Source organism: Staurois parvus, unplaced genomic scaffold (assembly GCF_062004578.1).
Source record: "Staurois parvus isolate SC_StPar_1 unplaced genomic scaffold, SC_StPar_1.0 ptg000052l, whole genome shotgun sequence".
In the NCBI taxonomy this organism is placed as follows: domain Eukaryota; kingdom Metazoa; phylum Chordata; class Amphibia; order Anura; family Ranidae; genus Staurois; species Staurois parvus.
The window spans coordinates 4,372,296-4,386,367 of NW_028317848.1; the positions used below are offsets into that span (position 1 = coordinate 4,372,296).

The 14,072-nt window shown below is 40.1% G+C and overlaps 1 protein-coding gene across 3 annotated transcripts in view; it reads right to left on the reverse strand.

Moving 5' to 3' along the window:
• Positions 1 to 14,072, reverse strand: part of CPQ (carboxypeptidase Q) — a 586,146-nt gene that overhangs the window by 397,831 nt on the left and 174,243 nt on the right. The window lies entirely within an intron of this gene.

A 14,072-nucleotide genomic window follows, 5' to 3' on the forward strand; every position in this document is an offset into this window, starting at 1 on the left:
GGACCTGGGACACAGACACTTGATGATGAAAAGTCCAAGAGGTGCTAATTGCTCTAGGTTCAAAGTTCTTCTCCATAAGGGATAAATAGCCCTGGGATCCCTGAGGTCTCAATTAGGGCTCTCAGGAAGGATAGAGCCTGTGCAAAAAGGGTCTAAAGCAAAAATAGCTGGAGTAAGCACATAGGAAGGACACAAAGGTGAAGGATTAGTCCTCATGGGGCTTTCAGCCTCTAGTTGCCTTAGTCATAAATCACAGGGTTTACCAGCACAAATTGAGATTTAAAGTGAGATTTAAAGTGGTGGGGGGTGCAGCAGGCTCACTGCACCCTGGATTTATCATGAGTGTCACACAAGCTGAGAACGTTTTCATCAATAGAAGTTGTAGTATAAAATATTGTATAGCGTCCTTGACTACTTACATACATATGTAAGTGGAAAAAAATAGCTAGAAACAACAATGCTGAGTACTCTTTAAACTGTGATGCAGGATGGCCTTCCTACTGGTGCATGTACAGTTGTGCTCAAAAGTTTACATACCCTGGCAGAAATTGAGATATTTTGGCATTGATATTGAAAATATGACAAAATGCCACAAAATGTTCTTTTATTGAAGGATGATGATCATATGAAGCCATTTATTATCAAATAGTTGTTTGGCTCCTTTTTAAATCATAACAGAAATCACCCAAATGGCCCGGAACAAAAAAGTTTACATACCCTGGAATGTTTGGCCTTGGTACAGACACACACAAGGTGACACACACAAGTTAAAATGCCAATTGGAGGTTAATGTTCCAGCCTGTTTCTTTTGAGGTTGCCTGTGGGTTTTTCTTTGAATCCCAGAGAATTCTTCTGTCAGTTATGGCTGCAATCTTTCTTGGTCTACCTGACTTTGGCTTGGTATCAAGAGATCCCCGAACTTTCCACTTCTTAATAGGTTATTTAAGAGTACTGATTGGCATATTCAAGGCTTTGGACATCTTTTTATGTCCTTTTCCATCTTTATAAAGTTCCATTACCTTGTTATGCAGGACTTTTGACAGCTCTTTTCTGATCCCCATGGCTCAGTATCTAGCCTAGTCTGTGCTTCCACGTAAGAGCTAACAAACTCATTGACTATTTATACACTGACACTAATTGCAATTTAAAAAGCCACAGATGTGGGACATTAACCTCTAATTGGCATTTTAACCCGTGTGTGTTACCTTGTGTGTCTGTACCAAGGCCAAAAATTCCAGGATATGTAAACTTTTGATCCGGGCCATTTGGGTGATTTCGGTTATCATTATTATTTAAAAAGGAGCCAAACAGCTATTTGATATAAAATGGCTTCATATGATCATTATTTTTCAATAAAAAAGCATTTTTTGGCATGATCAGTCATATTTTCAATATCAATGCCAAAATTTCACAATTTCTGCCAGGGTATGTAAACTTTTGAGCACAACTGTACGTGGAAGAGCATGAACATAGGGTACCTTCCCTGTGACAGGCTGTTTCTCGTAGCAGTGGGAACTATTTTTCTAGGGGAAAACTGATAAATCAACTGGGGTTGATATTTGTATCCTCTTTGCAAAAACTCAGATTGCCGAACTTCAGGATAGGGCTTTCATAGCAAACCCTCAATGACAACTACATGTGCTCTCTGGCTAAGCTGGGGAGACTCCAAGGAGCTACATTATCCAGCTTAATACTAAGTCAGCAGCTTTTTGAAGGTCTTGAAGACTGGAGGAACAAGTAAAAAGGAATAAAGAAGAAATTTGTGCAAAAAGGAAGGGAACAAAAATTCCCAGCAGAGATCTTAGATCCCTACTCTTTGACACTTGGCAAAAAAACTGAGCTACCTCCAGCAGAATGGAGGTTTGGCCACCAGCAGGGGCCACACCTAGACAATTCTGTTGTATATAGTGTCCTACTCCTACAGGTGGTGCTATAACCCAGCAATTAAGATCTTCTAGATCACTGCTGTGTCCTTCAACGAATGGAAGAGGTATTCATCTTTTTATTTGTTTTTTGTGAGTTTCAAACCTTTTTATATATTATCAATAGGCAAAATAAAGTTGATGTTTTATCAGCCGAATTTATGAAGCACCTTTTTTGGCCCAAATCTCAATTGTGTTGGATACCTGTTTACATCACAGAGTGATCATTTATTCTTGATATTATACACAACTATTTTACAAAGTTTGTTGCAAATGTATCAACTTTTTATAGGTGCTGTATTTCTGATTTTTCCATTTCTCCTAATAAAAAAGACATGACATCTTTTCTACACACTTTTGTACAAGATTTATCTTAAGTCAACTGCACAGTGTTGGCTTATATCACAATTATAAAAGCCTAATTGCAAACTAAAAATGAATAATGACTCAGTCAAATAAATCTAGGCAAAAATAAATCTTCTCATTTTAATAACTGGAATGTGGCTCAGAATGCAAAGTTTGTGAAATGAATATTGTTTTGCACATGAAGGAAAATGTGTCATTCAATAATAACATTCATATCATATATATGGTGAAGCTCCCTGTCACAAATGCCCTTGTGAATTGCTAGCATCCCAAGTAATTACTTCCAAATGAATAAACCAAAATGTACAGAACCTTTAATTCCAGCATCCACAAAGTAAATAATACAACGCATATAAGGTATAAAAATAGAAATGTTTTAGTTACACATCAATGTATTAAAATCACACTGACATTACCCATAAAGCACAAGTAGACATTTAAAGTATACATATGGTATAACCTGAGTGATAGCTCCTCACTCTATGAACAATACTGTTCAATCATATGCAGTTATGTGTCTATGTGATTCTTGACATGCCAATCACGTCTTCAGGACCCCCACAAACAGATGGCATATGTTGGTTAAAAAATGTCCTACGGGGGGCGTGTCCAAGATGGCGACCGGAGCGGCCGCATAAGCCAGAGATCCGGCGCCTCGGAATTAAATCTGCTGCCATTCGAGCAGTGGACGCTTGCAGGGCACCGGAGGCACCTTCAGCATCCCCTGCATCTGGGAGAGGGGCGCTGTGCTATATTGCCCCTCTCTATGGCAACGGACATCTGCGGCCTGCTCCACCCTGCCCCGATTTCACCTCATTCGGGCCACAGTGGGTGCAGTCGGCAAGAGGGCGGGTGGACGCGGAACATTTGATAAGTTTTTCTGTCTTTTCATGGAAGGCAGCTAGCCTACCTGATACACGTTTTTTGTGATTTTTTTAGTTGTAGGGGCTCTTAAGGCCCCAACTCTATTGCTTTATGTTTTTTTGACAGTTTTGGTACATATTACTCATACACGAATTTGTGGACGTCCCAGTAGCCATATTGGGACTTGGATGTTCCATAAATTGACTTTGACAGATTTCACCTTCTATGATGTGGTTCCAGATATTCCACTAACAAGACAAACTATTGTTCATACTTTGCAGCTGAGTACAATAATGTTGACTGACACTTTTTTTTTTTACTATGGTTATCCATTGCATCTCACATAATGTCCAGAGTTTCAATTCTCCAAATAAGTGTAAAACGGCCTTCCACCATTATAAGCACCTAGGGGCAAAAATTATTCTAGTACAGGAAACTCATTTTGCGGTCGCTTAACACCCCACGTATTTTCATAGATCTTACAGACAGGGGTTTTACACTTTACAGTCTACTAAAAGCAGAGGTGTGGCAATTTTTTTACATAACTAATTCCCCTTCGATATTCAACAGATCCATCGTGACCCTGAGAGCATATTTATTATTATTTAAGGCACACTTTCGGGTCGTGAACGCACGATCGCGAATGTTTATGCACCAAATTCGGCTCAAGCTTTCTTCTTTTCTCACTTTTCACAGTTCTTGATAGGTTTCTATCCCCTCATTTACTGGTGGGAGGAGATTTAAAACTGGTAGCTAACCCCCTTTTGGACAGAAGTTAGTCTTCACCATCTTCCCAGGCCTTCCCAAAATCCCTAACTAAAAAAAATTAGAAACACTTCAACTGGTAGACTTCTGGAGAGCACACAACGTAAGAACCAGAGATTACTAATTTTACTTCCACCCACATGACTCTTATGCTAGATTAGATTATATCTATTGCTCCCCTATTCTGCTAGCCAACTCTAGGAAGCCATGTATTCATTTAAGTCCCTGGTCGGATCATAATAAAAAGGCATTGTCTATCACTTTCATAGGTCTTGCACCCACGCCCTATTCCTGGCGCCTTAATGACTATGCTCACGGATATTAACTCCCGCTAAGAAGTAGTTACATCTATCCAGGAATACTTTCAGCTAAACACAACTGATATCTCCCGGCTACTTTGTGGGTGGCCCATAAGGCGGTCATGCGAGGCCGCCTCATCTCTATGGCCTCACCTAGAAATAGGAAACTGTGGAAACAATTCAGAAACTTACCCGAGAATTAGAAACACATTATAGAGCTAATATTGGCCATCCATCTCTCTTGAACAAAACAATGATATCGCAAAAGCGTTTAGAACTGAATACTTTATTATCCCAGAAAACTGAAAAAGCTCTACGTTGGGCAAAAGCCTCTTTTCTATTAAATTGCAACTCAGCGTCTATGTTCGCATGGAAATTAAACCATTCTATAAACCCCCACATATCTATAAATTACAAACTAAAACCAACAGCGTCTCCTCTTTGCCTCATGAAGTCCTGGGTATTTTTGAAAAATTCTACTTTACCCCATTAGCCCCCTCACAATCCCCTTCTGCTCCCCTAAACTGCTCTTGGCTTGATTCTATTCCCCTCCCTACTCTCACACCTTCTCAAGTATCCTCCCCTAATGCCCCACGTACCTTGGAGGAAATAACCCGTGCCAATCCACTAAGAACTTCCACAGCACCGGGCCCTGATGGGTTTACGACTAGCTATTATAAACATTTTGCTCCTACACCGGCTTCTTTTTTGATGTCGCTATTCAATCATGTTTTGCAGTGCGGCACGTTCCCTGAGGAGATGCTGTTGGCTAATATGTCTCTTTTGCCTAAACCCTTAAAAGACCATCATCTCCCTCAAAACTATAGGCCAATCTCGGTAATGAAGAATAATCTTACAATTTTCAGCTGTATTCTGGCAGATAGATTGGCCCCTATTATATCCACTTTGGTCTCACCAGACCAATCAGGATTTATCCCAGACAGATTTATCACAGACAACATTCGCCTCATGCTAAATGTTATACCGGATGCCAATTTGCCCTCTAAGGAAGTTTTGTTACTGAGCCTGGACATCAACAAGGCCTTTGATAGCGTTCTCTGGCCCCATTTGTTTTCTCTACTGCAGAAGATGGGCTTCAATGCTGAATTTCTATCTGGTGTACATGCTTTGTACGACTCCCCCAAAACAAGAATCTGACTCCCAGGTTGCAATTCCGATTTTTTCACACTGGGCAGGGGTACCCGTCAGGGCTGCCCATTTTCACCCTTATTATTTGCACTTGTTTTAGAACCCTTGGCTATTGCAATAAGAGCACATTCAGACATTTCTGGTTATCCATTATTGGTTTCGCATTTCAAATTATGTATGTATGCAGATGATGTTATGCTTTTCCTCACTAACCAGTTAGTGTCATTGCCCAATTTATGCACATTATTGAATGACTTTGCTACAATATCAGGTCTTACAGTAAATTTTACCAAATCGGTAGTTATGCCTGTTAATGTTACTGATTCCCTAAGCGCATCCTACCGCAATTCTTTTCCATTTCGTTGGGCCACTGACCGGATCTCATACCTAGGCATCTACCTCACTTCCAACTTCTCAAAACTATTTGCCGTTAATTACCCACCATGTGTGTCACGCCACGCTACTCTTTTGAAGATCTGGCATGGATACCCCATCTCATTTTTGGGCAAAATCATGGCAATAAAAATGAACATCTTGCCTAAATTAATTTACTTATTTAGGGCACTCCCTATCCCAGTCTCGAAGGCGTTCTTAGATGGCTTTCAACGGACAATTAATAATTTTATTTGGCTTAATAAATGCCCTAGTTTTACCTCATCGGTCCTATACCGATCGCAACAGGGGGGAGGCTTTGGACTCCCCAATTTCTGGTTTTACTACCTGTAGGCCCGTTTTGCACAGATATCAGAATGGGCAACTATTAATTCCCAGGTCCCTTGGATCAGATTTGAATCCCAGTCTATTCATCCGTACTATTTTCCAGGCATATTATGGTCAAATATAGATATTGATCTATAATTCCATTGTTGCCCAGCCACTAATGCTTTGGTCCCGATATAAACTTAAATTAAATCTTGTCTCCTCTATCTCCCCAGGTTCATAATTTTTTGGTGACCCGAATTTTATCACAGCATTCTTATCCCCACAGGGATTCTGTTGGTGGTATGATAGATCCCTCATCAGGTTATCTGACTTTCAAAGAGGAGGATCTTATATCACTTTTGAGATGCTTCGTATTCTTTTTGACATCCCGCTTCGGCAAAAACTATCATCGACAGATTAGACATTTTTTCGTCTCACATTTTGGTCTGATACCTTCATCCCCGATCTCACTTTTCGAACGTATTAGTCGTGACTCCCCAGGGGTAGGGGTCTCATTTCGGATTTGTATCACCAATTTCTGGTTACAGCCTTCCCATCTCCCCCCCCTTTATAGACAGAAGTGGGAGGAGGATGGTGGTGTCACCTTTTCTGATGAGGATTGGGTGTCCATGGTGGATAATATATTTAAGAGCTCTAGATCTTTCTGTCCGGGAAACTGCCCTCAAAATATTAACTAGATGATGTTCTACCCCATCTAGATTACATATCATGTTTCCATGGACGTCCCACCTTTGCTTCCGGGGCTGCGGCCTTACTGGTACCCTAGTGCATATACTTTGGGACTGCCCAGGCCTTTCATTGGTATGGTGCAAGATCTCGGATGCGGCCTCTGCTGTGGCAGAGGCCCCGGTGCATCTGTCTATGGAGTCTTACTTACTACTAGCCCTACATTGGAAATCCCTCACAGTACCATTGGCCACAGTTCTGCATTGAGTTGATGCAGTGATGCTCATGGAGAGAATTCATACACCCCATTGGATAAGATGCACTTATTTGACAGAAAATGAGAAATCTGGAGAGCTCACAGGCATTTACTATCTGACCAAGGTCCACTCATTTTTTGGTTGATTGAGTCATTTTCTTGGTAGCTATATAGCTCTGCATACCCTTCTACTTATATTGCTCATGTACTTAATTTCTTTTCTCTTTATTTCTTTTTTTACATTGCAAGGTTGTACCATTTGAAATATACATTACAGACGTGCCGTGTTCCTGTTGTATATCTTACTTGATGTTGTACTGCCATTTTGTAGTATATTTCTTGACAAAAAAAACAAAACAAAAACATTTGTAAACAAAAAAAAAAAATTCCTATGAACAGTTGAATTCCTTAGTATGAACACATGGTTTACGATAACCTAAGTCTTTCCACCATACAATGTATGATTAAAACCAAAGAAACATTGCTGTCTTGTCTTCTAGTCCTCAAACATGCCCCTGACCTGCAGTGCCCTCTGAAAGGTCTACTAGAAACATTGCTCCAATAGCAGCCTGGATAGTATGACACTCTCGCATGCCCTCTGGCGTCCATCATTCTTGGCACACCTATCAGAAGGCAATGCAGGTCACAGGCATGTTTGAGGGATGGGGGACAGAACAAAAATGTTTCCTTGGTGTAAACCAGACATTATACAGCTCAGAAACGTGTGATATCATTAAACCAAGTGTTTGCACTTATAAATTCAAGTGTCCATACCAAAATATTCTGTATCCAATATATAGCATCTGTCTACCTGATTTGTGTTGTACAATTTACTTTGTGTATGCTGGAATTCAAAGCCTTTTACATTTTGGTATTTTAATTTTGAAGTTTTTTTCTATTAATTACTTCTCATTTCATTATACATTGAAGTGCACAATGTTTTTTGTCATTATAAGTACATTGAAATATATTGTATTATAAGGACATGGATAACTGAATGACAAAAATCAGAATATGAAAGTAAGATTTCTGCATCAGCTGTATGATGTGTGAAAATTCTGTGCTTGGGCACCTGCAATAAAAAATTAAATTTACACTGTATAGTTACTTTTCTAAGTACACCTGCTTGCTAACACAAATAGCCAACCACCAAATTATCTACATAAAGGAATTAACCAAATGAGAAAGATGTGTGCTCTAAACTACTCTGACCATAGTTGTACAATGTAGTTGCCAGCTGTGATGGTCACAGAAACTCAGAAACGGCTGCCTTCCTGGGAGTTTAAGACACTAGTGTCTCTAGAATTCACAGAGAATGATGCAAAGAAAATCATCCACTGGTGGGGGTAATGCACCCTGTTAAGTAGAGTGGTCAAGGCAAATGACCACACATGTTCAAGTAGCAGAAGATGCATTGCACTGTAAATGTGAATATTCAACACGTTAAACGATAAGTTCACTTTCAGTAACATGTTACACCCATATTCAGAGTGTAACATGTTACTAAAGCACCTGCCTGCACCTATACCTGCCTGCACCCCCGTTGTGACAGCGGACGGGGGATCCTCTCCCTACAGTTTCTTTCACAGTTTGAAACCATGCTCTGACCACATAATTGTTTCATTCATTCAGAAAGTTCTGTGAATGAAAGAACGTCAAGTACCATCTGCCACCGTGGCCAACAGTTGTAGTTCTCAATGAACTGTGAGGGTACTGGTGAGACCTCTTATAGTTCATTGATTTATCCTGGACTTCAGTAATTGTCTGCCCATACAGGAGGTATGGGAAGACAGCTGAATGAGAGTCTGCAGGAGTCTGATATTGCAATTGTGGGCTCAATGTTCTACAGGTTCCGAAGTAAAAAAAAAAAAAAAAAAGCATTTTATTTACCTGCAAAAAAAAAAAAAAAAAAAAGCGCATTTATTTATTTTTAAGTGAACTTATCCTTTAAAACAGCCATTCACAACTAAAATTCAGTGGAACCCTAAGGTTCCTTCAGAGTTTGCTAGGGGTTCCTATAGCTGTGGCTGATTAATCCCCCATTTATGGTGCCTACCTAGCTCCAGGTCCAACACCCCTTGGTTCCATGGCATCAAAAATCCTTTAATGTCTGTAAAAGTGGCATTTTGAACAATCACTGTAAGTGAGGTATTCTTTCCACTGGCCACCAATGTAAAGAGCATGTCTCCCACTGACCGTAAGCGAATTGATTTTTTGATTTGGGTTCCCCAAAACCTGAAAATTATTTCAAGGGTTCCTCAGGTCCAAAAAGCTCAAGCAAGACTGCTTTAGAGGATGATAGGCTACATCAGAAACATGGTGGATTCCACTTCTTTAAGTTAGGTCCAGACATACAGTGAACAAATACAGTGAACTGTATACAAAATAAGATGGAAAAGCTGGAATTATTCTTTACTATTGACTGACCTCAACCATGGAAGAACCAAGGGATGATGGAATTTAGTTTAACCTCCTTGGCGGTATGATTCTTTCCGATTTTTTGTGCTGAAAGCGGTACCATTTTTTTGCATGGAAATATGTAGTTTTTTATTGTAGGCTGTAATTTTTAGGAATAACTCACTGAAATCTGTACGAACAAGAGTCTATTAAACATTCCGGATATGATAAAATTTGAAACACGAAATCATAAATTATAATTTAATAAATAATCATAAAAAAATAATATAATAATAAAATTTAATTCAATAATATAATCAAACCAAAAACACTGAAATCTGAAATACAGAGGCAAATTCGCACATCGCTGAGCAAAGTCACAAAATCGTTTTCAGTGTCTGATGAAAAATTTCCCCACAAATCATTATCACTCAATTCTGCAAGTGGTTCTGATTTACTATCGCTGCTCTAAAACCGCTTTTGACGTAAAAGGGACACTTTTTGGACGCCATGGACTTTTCTCAGTTTCCAGGCAGAAAGAACATTCAAAATGCAGGCAGGGCACAGGACAAAGCAGTAGAGACAAAATATATGTGAAATGCATTGAAACAGCAATGACAGCAAAAATAACATTTTTTAAAAATTTCAAATTTCCCGCCGGTTCCGGCGCCCGTACGTCCCGACGTCACAGGGACCGGAACACAGAATCCGGATGCTGGCATCGGCCGGAGGAGATGGCCAGGGACGCTGCAGGGGACACATCGTGGGAGCGAAGGACAAGGTAAGTGCTGCAGGGACCCCCAGAGCAGCTCCGCATGGTAAGCCCGAGTGTAGCTCGGGGTTACCGCTTTTGGTATAGAAATTTTACCTCGAGCTACACTCGGGATTACCGCTAAGAAGGTTAAACAGAATTCCTGTACCGCAGTTCTATACATCTGACATAAAATGATAAATTGTTTTTCACAAAGATTTCACAGCTGCCATCTAGAGACCAAAAGAGACCCGTAACATTGAAGAAGGAAGCAATAAGGAGCCTACAACAACCTCTATGCAGCGGTATTATTGGACTTAATAGCAAGTGTGATGGCATGGGTCACTTTAATCCAGTTGTTATATATACAGTCAGGTCCATAAATATTGGGACATGGACACAATTCTAACATTTTTGGCTCTATACACCACCACAATGGATTTGAAATGAAACAAACAAGATGTGCTTTAACTGCAGACTGTCAGCTTTAATTTGAGGGTATTTACATCCAAATCAAGTGAACGGTGTAGGAATTACAACAGTTTGCATATGTGCCTCCCACTTGTTAAGGGACCAAAAGTAATGGGACAGAATAATAATCATAAATCAAACTTTCACTTTTTAATACTTGGTTGCAAATCCTTTGCAGTCAATTACAGCCTGAAGTCTGGAACGCATAGACATCACCAGACGCTGGGTTTCATCCCTGGTGATGCTCTGCCAGGCCTCTACTGCAACTGTCTTCAGTTCCTGCTTGTTCTTGGGGCATTTTCCCTTCAGTTTTGTCTTCAGCAAGTGAAATGCATGCTCAATCGGATTCAGGTCAGGTGACTGACTTGGCCATTGCAGAACATTCCACTTCTTTCCCTTAAAAAACTCTTTGGTTGCTTTTGCAGTCTGCTTTGGGTCATTGTCCATCTGCACTGGGAAGCGGCGTCCAATGAGTTGTGAAGCATTCGGCTGAATATGAGCAGATAATATTCCCGAAACACTTCACAATTCATCCGGCTGCTTTTGTCAGCAGTCACATCATCAATAAATACAAGAGAAGCAGTTCCATTGGCAGCCATACATGCTCACGCCATGACACTACCACCACCATGCTTCACTGATGAGGTGGTATGCTTAGGACCATGAGCAGTTCCTTTCCTTCTCCATACTCTTCTCTTCCCATCACTCTGGTACAAGTTGATCTTGGTCTCATCTGTCCATAGGATGTTGTTCCAGAACTGTGAAGGCTTTTTTAGATGTCGTTTGGCAAACTCTAATCTGACCTTCCTGTTTTTGAGGCTCACCAATGGTTTCCATCTTGTGGTGAACCCTCTGTATTCACTCTGGTGAAGTCTTCTCTTGATTGGTGACTTTGACATACATACACCTACCTCCTGGAGAGTGTTCTTGATCTGGCTAACTGTTGTGAAGGGTGTTTTCTTCACCAGGGAAAGAGTTCTTTGGTCATCCATCACAGTTGTTTTCCATGGTCTTCAGGGTCTTTTGGTGTTGCTGAGCTCACCGGTGCGTTCCTTCTTTTTAAGAATGTTCCAAACAGTTGTTTTGGCCACGCCTAATGTTTTTGCAATCTCTCTGATGGGTTTGTTTTGTTTTTTCAGCCTAATGATGGCTTCACTGATAGTGACAGCTCTTTGGATCTCATCTTAAGAGTTGACAGCAACAGATTCCAGCAGATTCCAGATTCCAGCAATAGCACTCTTGAAATGAACTCTGGACCTTTTATCTGCTCATTGTAATTGGGATAATGAGGGAATAACACACATCTGGCCATAGAACAGCTGAGAAGCCAATTGTCCCATTACTTTTGGTCCCTTAACAAGTGAGAGGCACATATGCAAACTGTTGTAATTCCAATCGTCAATCATAACAATATGAATTTGGTGGAAAACAGATAAAGTGGGGGAGTCTTCCACCATCCAACACATCAGTCATCACTTTTCCATTACAGGTAACACCCAATTGCTTGATATCAGCAGCACAACTACTCAGTTGTTTCCAGTTTTTATACAGTGGGGATCGAAAGTTTGGACACCCCAGCTAAAAATTTGTATTAATGTGCATAAAGAAGCCAAGGAAAGATGGAAAAATCTCCAAAAGGCATCAAATTACAGATTAGACATTCTTATATGTCAACAAAAGTTAGATTTTATTTCCATCATTTACACTTTCAAAATAACAGAAACAAAAAAAATGGCGTCTGCAAAAGTTTGGGCACCCTGCAAAATTTATAGCATGCACTGCCCCCTTTGCCAAGCTGAGACCTGCCAGTGTCATGGATTGTTCTCAATCATCGTCTGGGAAGACCAGGTGATGTCAATCTCAAAGGTTTTAAATGTCCAGACTCATCTGATCTTGCCCCAACAATCAGCACCATGGGTTCTTCTAAGTAGTTGTCTAGAAAACTGAAAATAGTTGACGCTCACAAAGCTGGAGAAGGCTATAAGAAGATAGCAAAGCGTTTTCAGATGTCAATATCCTCTGTTCGGAATGTAATTAAAAAATGGCAGTCATCAGGAACAGTGGAAGTTAAAGAGATCTGGAAGACCAAGAAAAATATCAGACAGAACAGCTCGCAGGATTGTGAGAAAAACAATTCAAAACCCACGTTTGACTGCACGATCCCGCCAGAAAGATCTGGCAGACACTGGAGTTGTAGTACACTATTCCACTATAAAGAGATACTTGTACAAATATGGTCTTCATGGAAGAGTCATCAGAAGAAAACCTCTTCTACGTCCTCACCACAAAAATCATCGTTTGAACTTTGCAAATGAACATATAGACAAGCCTGATGCATTTTGGAAACAAGTTCTGTGGACCGATGAGGTTAAATTTGAACTTTTTGGCCGGAATGAGCAAAGGTACGTTTGGAGAAGAAAGGGCACAGAATTTAATGAAAAGAACCTCTGTCCAACTGTTAAGCATGAGGTTGGATCAATCATGCTTTGGGGTTGTGATGCAGCCAGTGGCCCAGGGAAAATCTCACGAGTAGAAGGAAAAATGGATTCAATAAAATTTCAGAAAATTTTGGATGGTAACTTGATGCCATCTGTGAAAAAGCTGAAGTTAAAGAGAGGATGGCTTCTACAAATGGATAATGATCCTAAACACAACTCGAAATCCACGGGGGATTACATCAAGAGGCGTAAACTGAAGGTTTTGCCATGGCCTTCACAATCTCCTGACCTCAACATAATTGAAAATCTATGGATAGACCTTAAAAGAGCAGTGCGTGACAGACAGCCCAGAAATCTCAAAGAACTGGAAGACTTTTGTAAGGAAGAATGGGCAAAGATACCTCAAACAAGAATTGAAAGACTCTTGGCTGGCTACAAAAAGCGTTTACAAGCTGTGATACTTGCCAAAGGGGGCAGTACAAGATATTAACTCTGCAGGGTGCCCAAACTTTTGCAGACGCCATTTTTTGTTATCTGTTATTTTGAAAGTGTAAAATGATGGAAATAAAATCTAACTTTTGTTGACATATTATAAGAATGTCTAATCTGTAATTTGATGCCTTTTGGAGATTTTTCCATCGTTCCTTGGCTTCTTTATGCACATTAATACAAATTTTTAGCTGGGGTGCCCAAACTTTCGATCCCCATTGTATGTGACACCCATTATGGTTCTGCCATTGGTACTGCTCATCGTAGATGCCAACATATTACTGCAGTACATCATCGTATCACCTTCCAGTATATTCCACAGTCATGAGCACTTGACATTACTTCTTTTGGCGAAAAACACTAAGTTGTCTAAAAAGGTTAAAATATAATGTTCACAAATAAATTGTCTCAGGAATGTTTTTGATTTCTTTACCAAGCAGATGAATAAAAGAATTACCAGAAGATCAATCACACCTGCACTTTGGTCCATTCTCTAATGAAAACCAATTAAATATT